Source organism: Neofelis nebulosa, chromosome 8 (genome assembly GCF_028018385.1).
Source record: "Neofelis nebulosa isolate mNeoNeb1 chromosome 8, mNeoNeb1.pri, whole genome shotgun sequence".
In the NCBI taxonomy this organism is placed as follows: domain Eukaryota; kingdom Metazoa; phylum Chordata; class Mammalia; order Carnivora; family Felidae; genus Neofelis; species Neofelis nebulosa.
In genome coordinates, this window is record NC_080789.1 from 142,660,020 (window position 1) to 142,673,004 (window position 12,985).

At 37.8% G+C, this 12,985-nt stretch overlaps 1 long non-coding RNA gene across 1 annotated transcript in view; it reads left to right on the top strand.

Annotated features, from left to right (window-relative positions):
• The window catches only part of LOC131483696 (uncharacterized), a 40,988-nt gene that overhangs the window by 1,934 nt on the left and 26,069 nt on the right, over nt 1-12,985 (top strand). Inside the window, exon 2 of the long non-coding RNA XR_009247884.1 lies at nt 326-411. This is a non-coding gene — a long non-coding RNA (uncharacterized LOC131483696). The remainder of the gene's footprint in view (nt 1-325; nt 412-12,985) is intronic.

The window sequence follows — 12,985 nt, forward strand, 5'->3', positions numbered from 1 at the left end:
GAGTTCAGAATTGCTCTTAGTACCTAACTGATAATCTAGCAGCAGAGGCAACCATATTTGCTGTTGGTCCTTGACTCTGTCACCTGTTTAAGGACCTGTGGAGAGGCACTTAGGGAGATCTTTAAAGAGACCCCATGATCCTTTGTAATGTGAATAGTGAAACTCTCCATTTGGTTAGTTTAAAGTTAAAGTCAAATAATCAGGTATTCATATGTTAAATATTCTGTGTAAAAGGATCCTGCGAAAGCATGACCTGTGGGAAATGACTTTCTGCAAGTGGCTTCTTCCCCCCCCCCCCCCGTTGCTGCCTCTTTGTTTCTTCCAGCCTGTCCTTCCAGATCTCTGTCTGACACAGGTACTCAGTTCAGCTCAGCCATGGGCTTGATGGCCCCTTGGTGTTCAGAGAATAAGGTCAGTGGGTCTAATGGCCTTTAAGGAGTTCCTACCATGTTTAGAGCACTTAAGTGAGTATAGAAACGGAGTTCCAGGAGGCACAAAGTTGCCAACGACAACAATCTAATTAGGGAAATAAAGCTGGAAAGCAAGAAATGGACTGGTACGTTATGTGTGCCTGTGTGAAGACCTCCGCTAGGAACGATGCCATCAGGGAAGGAGAAAGAGGAGACAAAGATCACTGTCATCTGCCATCAGTGTCCCACCATTTACCACGTGGGCTAGTAGGAAAGCCTAAATTTTCATTTTTGAGAAAACGTAACTTTTAAAACTTTGGTATTTTTAAATTATAGTTGACCCATAATGTTACATTAGTTTCAGGTGCACAGCACATTGATTTGACAATTGTGTACGTACACAGTATTCACCACAGTAAGTATAGTTACGGTTATCAGACAGAGTTATTATATTCTTGGTTATATTCCCTGTGTTGTACTTTTCTTTTTCATTCCCCTGATTGGTGTGTTTTATAACTGGACATTTGTATCTCTCAGTTGTCTTCATCTATTTTTACCCACCACCCCCCCCACCCAACCCTTCTGGAAACCACAGGTTCTCTGTATTTGTGAGTCTGTTTCTGTTTTTGTTTATTCATTTGTTTTGTTTATTAGATTCAGCATATAAATGAAATTGTATAGTATTTGTCTTTGTTTAGATCATTTCACTTGGCAGAATACCCTCTACATCCGTTCCCACTGTCACAAATGGCAAGATCTCTTTTGTGTGTGTGTGTGTGTGTGGCTGAGTAATATTCCTCTGTGTGTGGGGGGCGAGGGCATCTTAATCCATTCATCTGTTTGTGGACACTTAACACTGCATCCATACCCAATACTGCAGTAAACATAAGATGCATATATCTTTTTGTCCTAGCATTATTGTTTTCTTTGAGTAAATAACCAGTAATGGAAAAGCTAGATCATTTGGTGTTTCTATTTTTAATATTTTGAGGAACCTCAGTAGTGTTTTCCACAGTTGCACAAATTTACATTCCCGCCAACAGTGCATGAGGGTTCCCTTTTCTCCAAATCCTCACCAATATTTGTTATTTCTTGTCTTTTTGATACTATCTATTCTGATAGGTGTAAGGTGATAACTCATTGTGGTTTTGATTTGCATTTCCCTGATGATTAGTGACGATGAGCATCATTTCATGTGTTTCTAGATGTTTGTACATCTTCTTTTGAAAATAACTATTCTGGTCCTATGCCTATTTTTATTATTTTTTATTGAGTTGTAGGAGTTCTTTATATACTTTGAATATTGATCTTTTATTGGATGTATCATTTGCAGATATTGTCTCCTATTCGGTAAGGTTTATTTTTGTTTTGTTGATTTCTTCCTTTGCTGTGGAAAAGCTTTTTATTTTGGTGTAGTCTCATTTCTTTCTTTCTTTTTTTTTTTAACTTTTGTTTTCCTTGCCTGAGATTTGTCTATAAATATGTCACTAAGGCTGCATTGAGTTTATTTTTGTGTATGTTGTAAGAAAGAAGTCCCATTTTATAATTTTGCATGTAGCAGTCCAGTTTTCCCAACACCATTTATTAAAGAGACTGTCCTTTCTCCAATGTGTGTTTTTGCCTGCTTTCTTGTATATTAATTGACCACACTAGCATGGGTTTATTTCTGGGCTCTCTATCCTGTTCACTGATCTGTGTCTTTTTTTGTGCCAGTACTATACTGTTGGATTACTATAGCTTTGTGGTATATCCTGAAATCTGGGATTGTGATACTCCAGTTTTGTTCTTCTTTCTCAAGATGTTTGCTTAACTAGGGTCTTTTGTGTCTTACAGTTTTACAATTTTAGGATTATTTGTTCTGGTTCTGGTTGAAAGGAATTGTGTTAAATCTGTAGATTGCTTTGAGTGGTGTGGACATTTTAACAACATTAATTTTTCCAATCCGTGAGCATGATAATATCTTTCCATTTGTGTTGTCTTCATTTTCTTTCATAAATGTCAGAGTTTTCAGAGTCCAGGTCTTTCACTTCCTTGGTCAACTTTATTCCTAGGTATTTTGTTCTTTTAAAAAAAAAATTTTTTTTAATGTTTATTTCTGAGACAGAGAGAGAGACAGAGTGTGAATGGGAAAAGGGAAGAGAGTGAGGGAGACACAGAATCAGAAGCAGGATCCAGGCTCTGAGCTGTCAGCACAGAGCCCAACGCGGGGCTCAAACCCACAAACCATGAGATCATGACGTGAGCTGAAGTCGGTCGCTCAACCAACTGAGCCACCCAGGACCCCCTATTTTATTCTTTTTGGTACAACTGTAAATGGGATTGCTTTCTTTTTTTTTTTTTTTTTTTTTTTTTTAATTTTTTTTTCAACATTTTTTATTTTTTATTTTTGGGACAGAGAGAGACAGAGCATGAACGGGGGAGGGGCAGTGAGAGAGGGAGACACAGAATCGGAAACAGGCTCCAGGCTCCGAGCCATCAGCCCAGAGCCTGACGCGGGGCTCGAACTCACGGACCGCGAGATCGTGACCTGGCTGAAGTCGGACGCTTAACCGACTGCGCCACCCAGGCGCCCCTGGGATTGCTTTCTTAATTTTTTTCAGTTACTTTGTTACTAGTGTATAGAAACACAACAGATCTCTTTGTTACTTTTATATCCTGCAATTTCATTGAATTAATTTATTAGGTCTAATAGTTTTTTTGTGGTCTTTAGGGATTTCTGAATATACATAATCTGCAAAATAGTGACAGTTTTACTTTTTTCTTTCCAGTTGGATGCCTTTCATTTCTTTTTTTAAAAAACATTATTTTCTGAGACACTTCCTGAATCTCAGAACCTGGACACTATATGATTTCTCCTTCATAAAGCCATTACTTTCACGAGTGGGAAACATAACTGGCTTTTCTGACACAGGGAAGAGGGCACAGACTTAGAATGCCAACACAGGAATTCATCCGAAACGGAAGATCAAAATAAGGCCATGGCCAGAGATCTAAGGAAAACAGATGTAAGTAACATGACTGATGGAAAATTTAAAGCAACAATCATTATTGATTCTCACTGGACTTGAGAAAAGAATGAAAGTCAGAAATGAAGAATGTAAAAACTGATATTGGAATCAGTCTTGATGCAATGAACACACGCTGGAAGAAGCAGAGTAATGAATTAGTGATTTAGAAGACCAAATGATAGAAGATACTGAAGCTGAACATAAGAGAATAAGAAGAATTATGCAATATAAGAATAGACTTAGGAAACTCAGTGACTCCATAAAACATAAAAACATTTATATTATAGGAGTCACAGCAGAATAGCAGATAGAAAAGGGGGCAAGAATTTATCTGAGGAAATCATAGATGAAAACTACCCTAATCTGGTAAAAGAAATAGACATTCAGATCCAGGGGGGCACAGAGAATTCCCATCAAAATCAACAAAAGCAGGCCAAGACACATTTAACTAAATTTGCAAAATATAGTGATAAAGAAAAAATCTTAAAAGCGGCAAGACAAAAGAAGTCCTTAAGTTACAAGGGAAGTCCCATAAGGCTAGTTGAAGATTTCTCAACAGAAACTTGGCAAGCCAGCGGGAGTGATATGATTGACATTCAGAGTTCTGAATGGGAAAAATCTGCAGCCAAGAATGCTCTATCCAGCAAGGCTGTCATTCAAAATAGAAGGAGAGATAAAGAGTTTCCCAGAAACAAAAACTAAAGGAGTTCATTCCATAAAGGAACGAATTGATAATAATACAATAATATAGGGGACTTTTACACCCCGCATACATCAATGGACAGATATCTAAACAGAAAATCAACAATGAAACAATGGCTTTGAATGACACGCTGGGCCAGCTGGACTTAACAGATACATTCAGAACATTCCAACCTAAAACAGCAGAATACACGTTCTTTCAGTTGCACATGGGACATTCTCCATAATCACATACTAGGTCACAAAGCAGGCCCCAACAAATACAAAAACATTAAAATCATACCATGCATATTTTCTCACCACAAGGCTGTGAAATTTGAAGTCAACCAAAAGGAAAAAAAATTGGAAAAACCACAAGTACATGAAGGTTAAACCACATGCTACTAAACAGTGATTGGGTCAACCAGGAAATGCAAGAAATTTAAAAAATATATGGAAACAAATGAAAGTGAAAACATGACCGTCCAAAACCTTTGGGATGCAGCAAAAGTGATCCTAAGGGGGAAGTATATAGCAATACAGGCCTACGTCAAGAAGCAAGGAATGTCTCCTCTTTCATTTCTGATTTTGAGTCCTCTCTCTCACTTTTGTTTTTTGATGAGTCTGGCTAGAGTTTTATCAATTTTATTTTCAGAGAACCAGCTCCTGGTTTTGTTAATCTGTTCTGTTTTTGTTTTATTTCATTTGTTACTGCTCTAATCTTTACTATTTTTGTTCTCCTTCTGGTTTTAGGTTTTGTTTGTTCTCTTGCTAACTGCTTTAGGTGTCATGTTAGGTTGTTTATTTGAGATTTTTCTTGCTTCTTGAGGTAGGCCTGTACTGCTATAGACTTCCCTCTTGGAATAGCTTTTGATGTATCCCAAAGGTTTTAGACCCGTGTTGTGTTCAGTTTATTTGTCTCCCTGTAGTTTTTTTATTTACTTTTTGATTTCTTGGTTGACCTGTTCATTGTATAGTAGCATGTTATTTAACCTCTCTGCTATTGTGTTGTCTCCAGATTTTTTTCTTGTGGTCGATTTCTAGTTTTATACCACTGTGGTTGGAAAAGATGTGTGATATGACTTCTACTTTTTGAATTTGTTTAGACTGATTTGGTGGCCTAACATGTGATCTGTTCTGGAGAATGTTCCATATGAACTTGCAAAGAATGTGTATTTTGCTTCTCTGGGGTGGAATGTTCTGAATATGTCTGTAGATCCATCTGGTCCATTGTGTCACTTAAAGCCACGGTTTCCTTATTGATTTTCTCTTTCAACGGTCTACCCACTAATGTAAGTGAGGTGTTAAAGCCCCCTACTATTTTTGTATTACTATTGATAACTTTATGTTTGTTAAAGTCTATTTTGCCCCATATAAGCATTGTTACCATAGCTTTCTTTTAACTTCCATTTGTATGATAAACATTTGCCATCCCTTCACTTTCAATGTTCATGTGTCTTTAGTTCTGAAATTAGTCTCTTAGCAGCAGCATATAGATGGGTCTTGCTTTTTTATCCATTCAGTCATCTATGTCTTTTGATTGGAGCATTTAGTCCCTTTAAATTAATTGATAGATACATACTTGTTGCCGTTTTGTTACTTGTTTGGGGGTTATTTTTGTAGTTCTTCTCTGTTTCTTTTTCTGTCTTTTGTTTGATTGCTTTCTTTGATGATATTCTTGCGTCCCTTTTCCTTTAATTTTTGCATATATACCATAGGTTTTTGATTTGTGGTCACCATTAGCTTTTTATGTAACATCTTATGCATATAATGTCTCTGTTAAGCTGATGGTCACTCAAGTTTGAACCTATTCTAAAAGCACTAAACTTTTACTCCCCACCCTTGTGTTTTATGTATATGCTAGCATACTTTACATCCTTATATTTTGTGAATCCCTTGACTGAGTTTTGTAGATATACTTGATTTTACTGCTTTTATGCTTTAACCTCCACACATTCTGGGGTTTTTGGTTTTGTTTTGTTGGGTTTTGGTTTTGTTCTGTTCTGTTTTGTTTTAGAGACAGAGCACATAAGCAGTAGAGGGAGAAAGGAAGAATCTTAAACAGGCTGCACACCCAGCATGGAGCCCAACATGGGGCTCCATCTCAGGACCCTGAGATCATGACCTGAGCCAAATCAAGAGTTGGATGCTTAACTAACTGAGTCACCCTGGCACCCCTAACCCCCATATGTTTTACAGGAGATTAATCTACTACTTTTATTTTATTTATATGTACCTGTGAAATTTTTCTTCTTTTCTTGGGCTGCCTTGGGCTTGTAGTGGGTTAGGCCAGATGTCTGGCAGAGATGCAGTGGCACTGAACTGCAGGGTGGCCACCCTGTGTTATCCCCTGAGGGGCTTGTCTGCCCCCAACCCACTGGTATGGCTGCCGTCGAAGTGGTATGTGTGTTTAGCTCTTTGTCTCCCCAAAGAAGGAGTCATTTTGGGGTGGTCCTGGCCACTTTCAGGGCTTGTGGTGCTCCTTTAAATGGACACCTACTGAGTGGGACAGGTTGAATGGGGTGGATCCACAGAAGAATGCTGGGGCAGGGCACACTCTTAGCAAAGCTAGTTGGAGGGTATTGGTGCTGGTTCCTGCAGATGTCCATGTGTTAAGGCTGGAGTGGAGCGAAATATAAATGTCACCCAACAGCTCTTTCATTCTTGGAGAAATCTAGAGATCCATGCCCTTCCTGTGTACAATCTGAGATTAGTAAATAAATCATCCTATGTACCCCAGGGGGTTTTCATACTGCTGCTCCTATGCTGTAGCTCAGTGGGGTTGTTTGTTGTGCTTTCTCTAAGTGCGGGAACTCCATGTCCTCCTGCTTGCTCGCTCGCTTGTTCACTCGCTCGCTCACTCACTCTCTCTCCCAGAGCCAAGCCCACTGAATTTTAAAGTTCCCAATGTTAAGCCCCACTGATTTAAAAAAAAAAAAAAAAAAAAAAACCTCATGAAGTTAAGCCTCTCTGGTCTTCCAAGCTCTGATGTAGATTCATCTTCCTAGTGTGGGTCCCCTGTGCCTGCAGTGGACAGTATGGGGTCTGCTTGTCTCCTCTCTCCATGCCTGCAGTGTCCCTGCCTCCTATGGACAGTCCTTCAGGTCATTTTGGTCCCAAACCATGTCCTCTCCCCTTTTTACCCTCTTTGTTATAGCCTCTTCTGTACATTTACTTGGGGAGAGTCTGTTCTGCCAGTCTTTAGGTGGTTTTCTGGGTGATTTACACTGATGTGAGTGTTATCAGGGTTTGTCTGTGGGATGAGATAAGCTTAGGATCCTCCTGCTCCACCATGTTCCCTGGAAGCTTTACCTTTTATTTCTTTTTTCTTGTCTGATTGCTGTGGCTAGGACTTCCAGTACTGTGTTAAATAGAAGTGGTGAGAATAGACATCCTTGTCTTGTTCCTGATCGTAGAGGAAAATGTTTTAGTTTTTCACTACTGAATATGATGTTAGCTGTGGGTTTATCGTATATGATGTTTATTATGTTGTGATATGTTTCCACTAAACCTACTTTGTTGACCATTCATATCATGAATGGATATTGAGTTTTGTCAAATGCTTTCTCTTCGTCTGTTGATGAACACAAGGAGAACATATGCCCAAAGCCACTGGCTTGGAAAATGAGAGGGGCCAAATGTCATGAATTCTTGCAATCAGTGGGACTTAAAGCCTGGAGTTTTAAAGGTCAGCTGGCTTGGCTGGGATAGATCCCAGAGGGCACTGCCCTGCTCCTAGAGAGAAGGCAGGCCAACAGCCCTGGCAGGGAGCTTGGAAATAGTGATCTGAAGAACACCTGTTCTTCAGCACACGGGGGGTGAGAATTATGTACTCTTGCTTTTGTCTTGTTTTGTGTGTATTGTTTTGTGCTAGTGCTAGAGACACTAGCAGCAGCCATGTTTGCTATCTCATTCTGCTGTGCAGATTCCAGCACTGGTGGCCACCATTTTGGGATCCTTCCTCTAAGCTGCTAATCCCAGGGGTCCCTGCCCTGCTGAGAGTCCCCCACAGTCCTATGCTTTCACTGGGCCTTATACCTAACAGTGTGATAACCCTGTCCAGTAGTTCCCCAGCAGTAGTCATGGCCCTGCCACAACAGGAGGCACATATAGCCCACACACAGGACACCTCTGGAGCACCTGGCTGTGGTGTCCAGGAATTATTGCACTTCTACATCCCAGAGGATGTCTCCTGCATAAATCCACTGTCTTCAAGATTGGGAGACATAGCTGTACTATCTAGTACATAGAAACAAACACAAAGAGTCAGACAAAATGAGGAGACTGAGGAATAGATTCTAAATGAAAGAATAAGACAAAAACCTCAGGAAAAGAACTAAACAAAATGGAGATAAGCAATCTACTCAATAAAGGATTCAAAGTAATGGTCATAAAGATATTTACCAAACTGAGAAGAGTGGTTTATAAGCACAGTGAGAAGTTACACAAAGATAAAGAAAATATAAGGAAGTACCAATCTAAGCTGAAGAATACAAAAACAGAAGTGAAAAATGCTCTTGGGAGAAAAAAACAGTAGATTATATGATACAGAATAATGGATCCATTATCTGGAAGATAGGGTAGTGGAAATCACCCAAATTGAACAGCAAAAAGAAAAAAAAACTAAAAGATATGATAGTTTGAGGGACCTCTGGGATGTATCAAGGATATTAACATTCTCATTATAGGGGTCCCAGAAGGAGAAGAGAGAGAAATGGGCAGAAAACTTATTTGAAGAAATAATAGCTAAGATATTCCCTAACCTGAGAAGGGAAACTTTTCATGAAGGAAACAGATATCCAGGTCCAGGAGGCACAGATAAACCCAAAGCAGTCGACATCAAGACACATTATAATTAAAATGCCAAAAATTAGAGGATCTTAAAAGCAGCAAGAGAAAAGCAATTAGTTACATATAAGGGGATTCCCATAAGACCATCAGCTGATTTTCCAGCAGAAACTTTGCAAGCCAGAAGTGAGTGGCACAATATATTCAGAGTGCTAAAAGGAAAAAAAAAACAAAAAACAAAAAAAAACCAACTTAAAAGCAAGGATATACTTCCCAGCAAGGTTGTCATTCAGAATTGAAGGAGAGAGAAAGAGTTTCCCAGACAAGTAAAAGCTGAAGGAACTCCATCACCACTACACTGGCTTTACAATAAATATTAATGGGAATTCTTTAAACAGAAATGAAAAGGTCATAACTAGAAGTAAGAAAATATATGAGAGAAATAATCTCACTGGTTATAATGCAAACATATAGAAAACATAGCGGATAGACAACTTATAAAGCTAGTATGATGGTTAAAAGACAAATTTAGCAAGATCAACTAAACCTACAATAATTAGTTAAGGCACACAATAAATAAAAAGATGTAAAAATATGATGTCAAAAGCATAAACATGGGTTGGGGATAAAAATGTAGTGATTTTTAGGATGTATTCAAACTTAAATGACTACCGACTTAAAAGAGACTGCTGTGTATATAGGTTACTATCTATGAACTTCATGGTAACCACAAATCAGAAACCTATAATAGATATACAAAAAATAAGAGCATTGGACCCACATATAACAGTAACTAAAGAAAGTTATAGGGTCTCTAAGGAAAGGAACAAGAGAGGAAGAAAAGAACAGAAGAACTATAAAAACAACCAGAAAATAATTAACAAAATGGTAACAAATGAATACCTATCACTATTTAAGTGTTTATTTGTTAATGTTTGAGAGAAAGAGGGAGCACAGGGGAGGGGCACAGAGAGAGGGAGAGAGAGAATCCCAAGCATGCTCCACACTGATAGTGTGGAGCCTGACGTGGAGCTCGATCTCACGAACTCTCAGAGCATGACCTGAGCCAAAATCAAGAGCTGGACACTCAACCTACTGACCCACCCAGGTGCCCCAATCGCTGTTTACTTTAAATGTAAACCTACTAAATGCTCCAACCAGAAGACATAGCTGGCAGAATGGACTTAAAAAAAATTAAAGATCACCAAATACTGCCTACAAGAGATGCACTTTACCTACAGATAATACAGACTGAAATTTAAGTGATGGAAAAATATACTTCATGCAAACAAACTGAAAGAAAGCTGGAGTAGCAATATTTATATTAGGGTAAATAGACTTTAACACAAAAGCTGTAACAAGAGACAGAGAAGGAGATTCCATGATGATAAAAGTGATCAATCCAACAAAAAGATATAATACTTGTAAATATTTATGCACCCCACATAGAACCACCTAAATATATAAAGCAAATTATTAACAGAAGCAAAGGGAGAAATTCACAGTAATATAATAACAGTAGGGGACTTTACATGAATAGGTAGATCATCCAAGCAGAAAATTAACAAGAAGCATGGGCTTTAACCACACGTTAGACAAGATGGACTTAATATAAACAACATTCTATCCAAAAATAGCAGAGTAGACATTCTTCTCAAGTGCACATGGAACATTTCCTGGGATAGATCACGTTAGGTCACACACAAAACTCAGTAAGTTTAAGGAGACTGAAATCATATCAGGAATCTTTCCCAACCACAATGGTAGGAAACTAGAAGTCAACTACAAGAAGAAAATTGAAAACACACACACATACGTGAAAGCCAAACAACATGGTAGTAAACAACCAGTGGATCAGTGAATAAATCAAAGAAGAAATTTGGTGAGGTATTTTGTGAAATAAATATGAAAACACAATGCTCCAAAACCTAGGGGATACAGCAAAAGTAGTTCTAAGAGGGAAGTTTATACAAGCTCACTTCAGGACACAAGAAAACAATCTAACTTTACAACTAAAGAACTAGAAAAAAACAAATAAAACCTTAAGTTAGTAGAAAGAAAACAATAATAAAGATCAGAGCAGAAGTAAATGTAGTAAAGACTAAAAAACAACATAAAATATTAAGGAAACTAACAGTTTTTTTTTTTTAAAGATAAACAAATTTGATAAACCATTAACAGGACTCATCAAAAAAAAGAAGGTCCAAATACATACAATAAGATATGAAAGAGAAGTTACAAAAATGCCACACAAATACAAAGGATCTTAAAAGACAACTATGAACAGTTATATGCAAACAGATTGGACAACCTAGAAGAAATGAATAAACTCCTAGAAACGTGCCATTTTTCATAGATTGAATCAGGAAGAAATAGAAAATCTGAACAGACTGATTACTAGTAATGAAATTAAACCAGTACTCTAAAGACCCCCAACAGACAAAAGCCTAGGACCAGATGGCTTCACAGGTCAGTTACCAAACATTTTTTTTTTATTCCAGTATAATTAACATACAGTGTAATATTAGTTTCAGGTGTAGAATATAGTGATCCAACAGTTCTATACATCACCCTGTGGTCATCACAACAAGTGCACTCCCTAATCCCAGTTACCTGTTTTACCCACCCCTTGCCTAACTCCCCTCTGGTAACCCATTAGTTCTCAATAGTTAGGAGTCTGTTTCTTGGCTTGCTCTCTCTTTTTATCCCTTGCTCGTTTGTTTTGATTCTTAGATTCCATGTAAGTTCTACCAAACATTTAAAGAAGAGTTAATACCTATTCTTCTCAAACTATTCCAAAAAATTGAAGAGGAAGGAATGGTTCCTAGCTCATCCTGCAAGGCTAGCATTATCCTGATGCCTAAACCAGACAAAGCCACGGAAGGAAGGAAGGAAAGGAGGGAGGGAGGGAGGAAAGAAGGAAAGAAGGGAGGGCAAAAGAGAGAGAAAGAGAAAGAGAGAAAAAGGGAGGGTGGGAGGGGAAGGAAGGAAGGAAGGAGGGAAGGAGAGAGAGAAAGAAGAGAAAGGGAAGAAAGAAAATTACAGGCCAGTATCGCTGATGAACATAGATGCAGAAATCTTTACCACAATATTAGCAAATTGACCTCAACAATACATTAAAAGGATCGCACATCCTCATCAAGTGGGATGTCTTTCAGGAATTCAAGGATGATTTAGTATCTGCAGATCAACCAACATGATATACCATGTGAATAACACAAGGATAAAAAATCATGATTATTTCAACAGATGCAGAAAAAGCATTTGACAAAAGTCAACATACATTTATGTGAAAAACTCTCAACAAAGTAGGTGTAGAATGTTCTTCAAAATAATAAAGGCCATATATGACAGACCCACAGATAACATCATATTCAACAGTGAAAAGTTGAAAGCTCTTCCTCTAAGATCAGGAACAAGACAAGGATGCCCACTCTTGCCACTTCAATTCAACATTATTGGAAGTCTTAGCCACATTAATTAGGCAAGAAAAGAAATGACATCCATATTGTAAAGGAACAAGTAAAATTTTCACTATTCTCAAATAACATGATACTATATATTGAAAACCCTAAAGCCTCCACCAAAAACTATTAGAACTGATAAATGAATTCAGTAAAGGTGCCTGATACAAAATAAATATATAGCAGCAGTTTCTTGCATATCTGTACACTGCTAACAAAGTAGCAGAAAGAGAAATTAGAAAACTATCCCAATTTGTTGTTGCATAAAAAAAAAAAACCTAGGGATAAATTTAACCAGAGAGGTTAAAGATCTGCATGCTAAAATTAAAAAAAAAAATGTAAGATACTGAAGAAAGAAATTGAAGATGACACAAATAAATAGAAAACTACATCATGCTCATGAATTGGAGGAATTAATACTGTTAAAATGCCCATATTACCCCAAACAATCTACAGGTTCAGTGCAATCTGTATCAAAATACAAAGGCATTTTTCACAGAACTAGAACAAAGAATCCTAAAATTTGTGTCGAACCACAAAAGACCCTGAACAACTAGAATAACCTAGAGAAAAAAAAGAACAAAGCTGGAGGCATCATACCAGATTTTAAAGTAAACTACAAAGCTATTGTAGT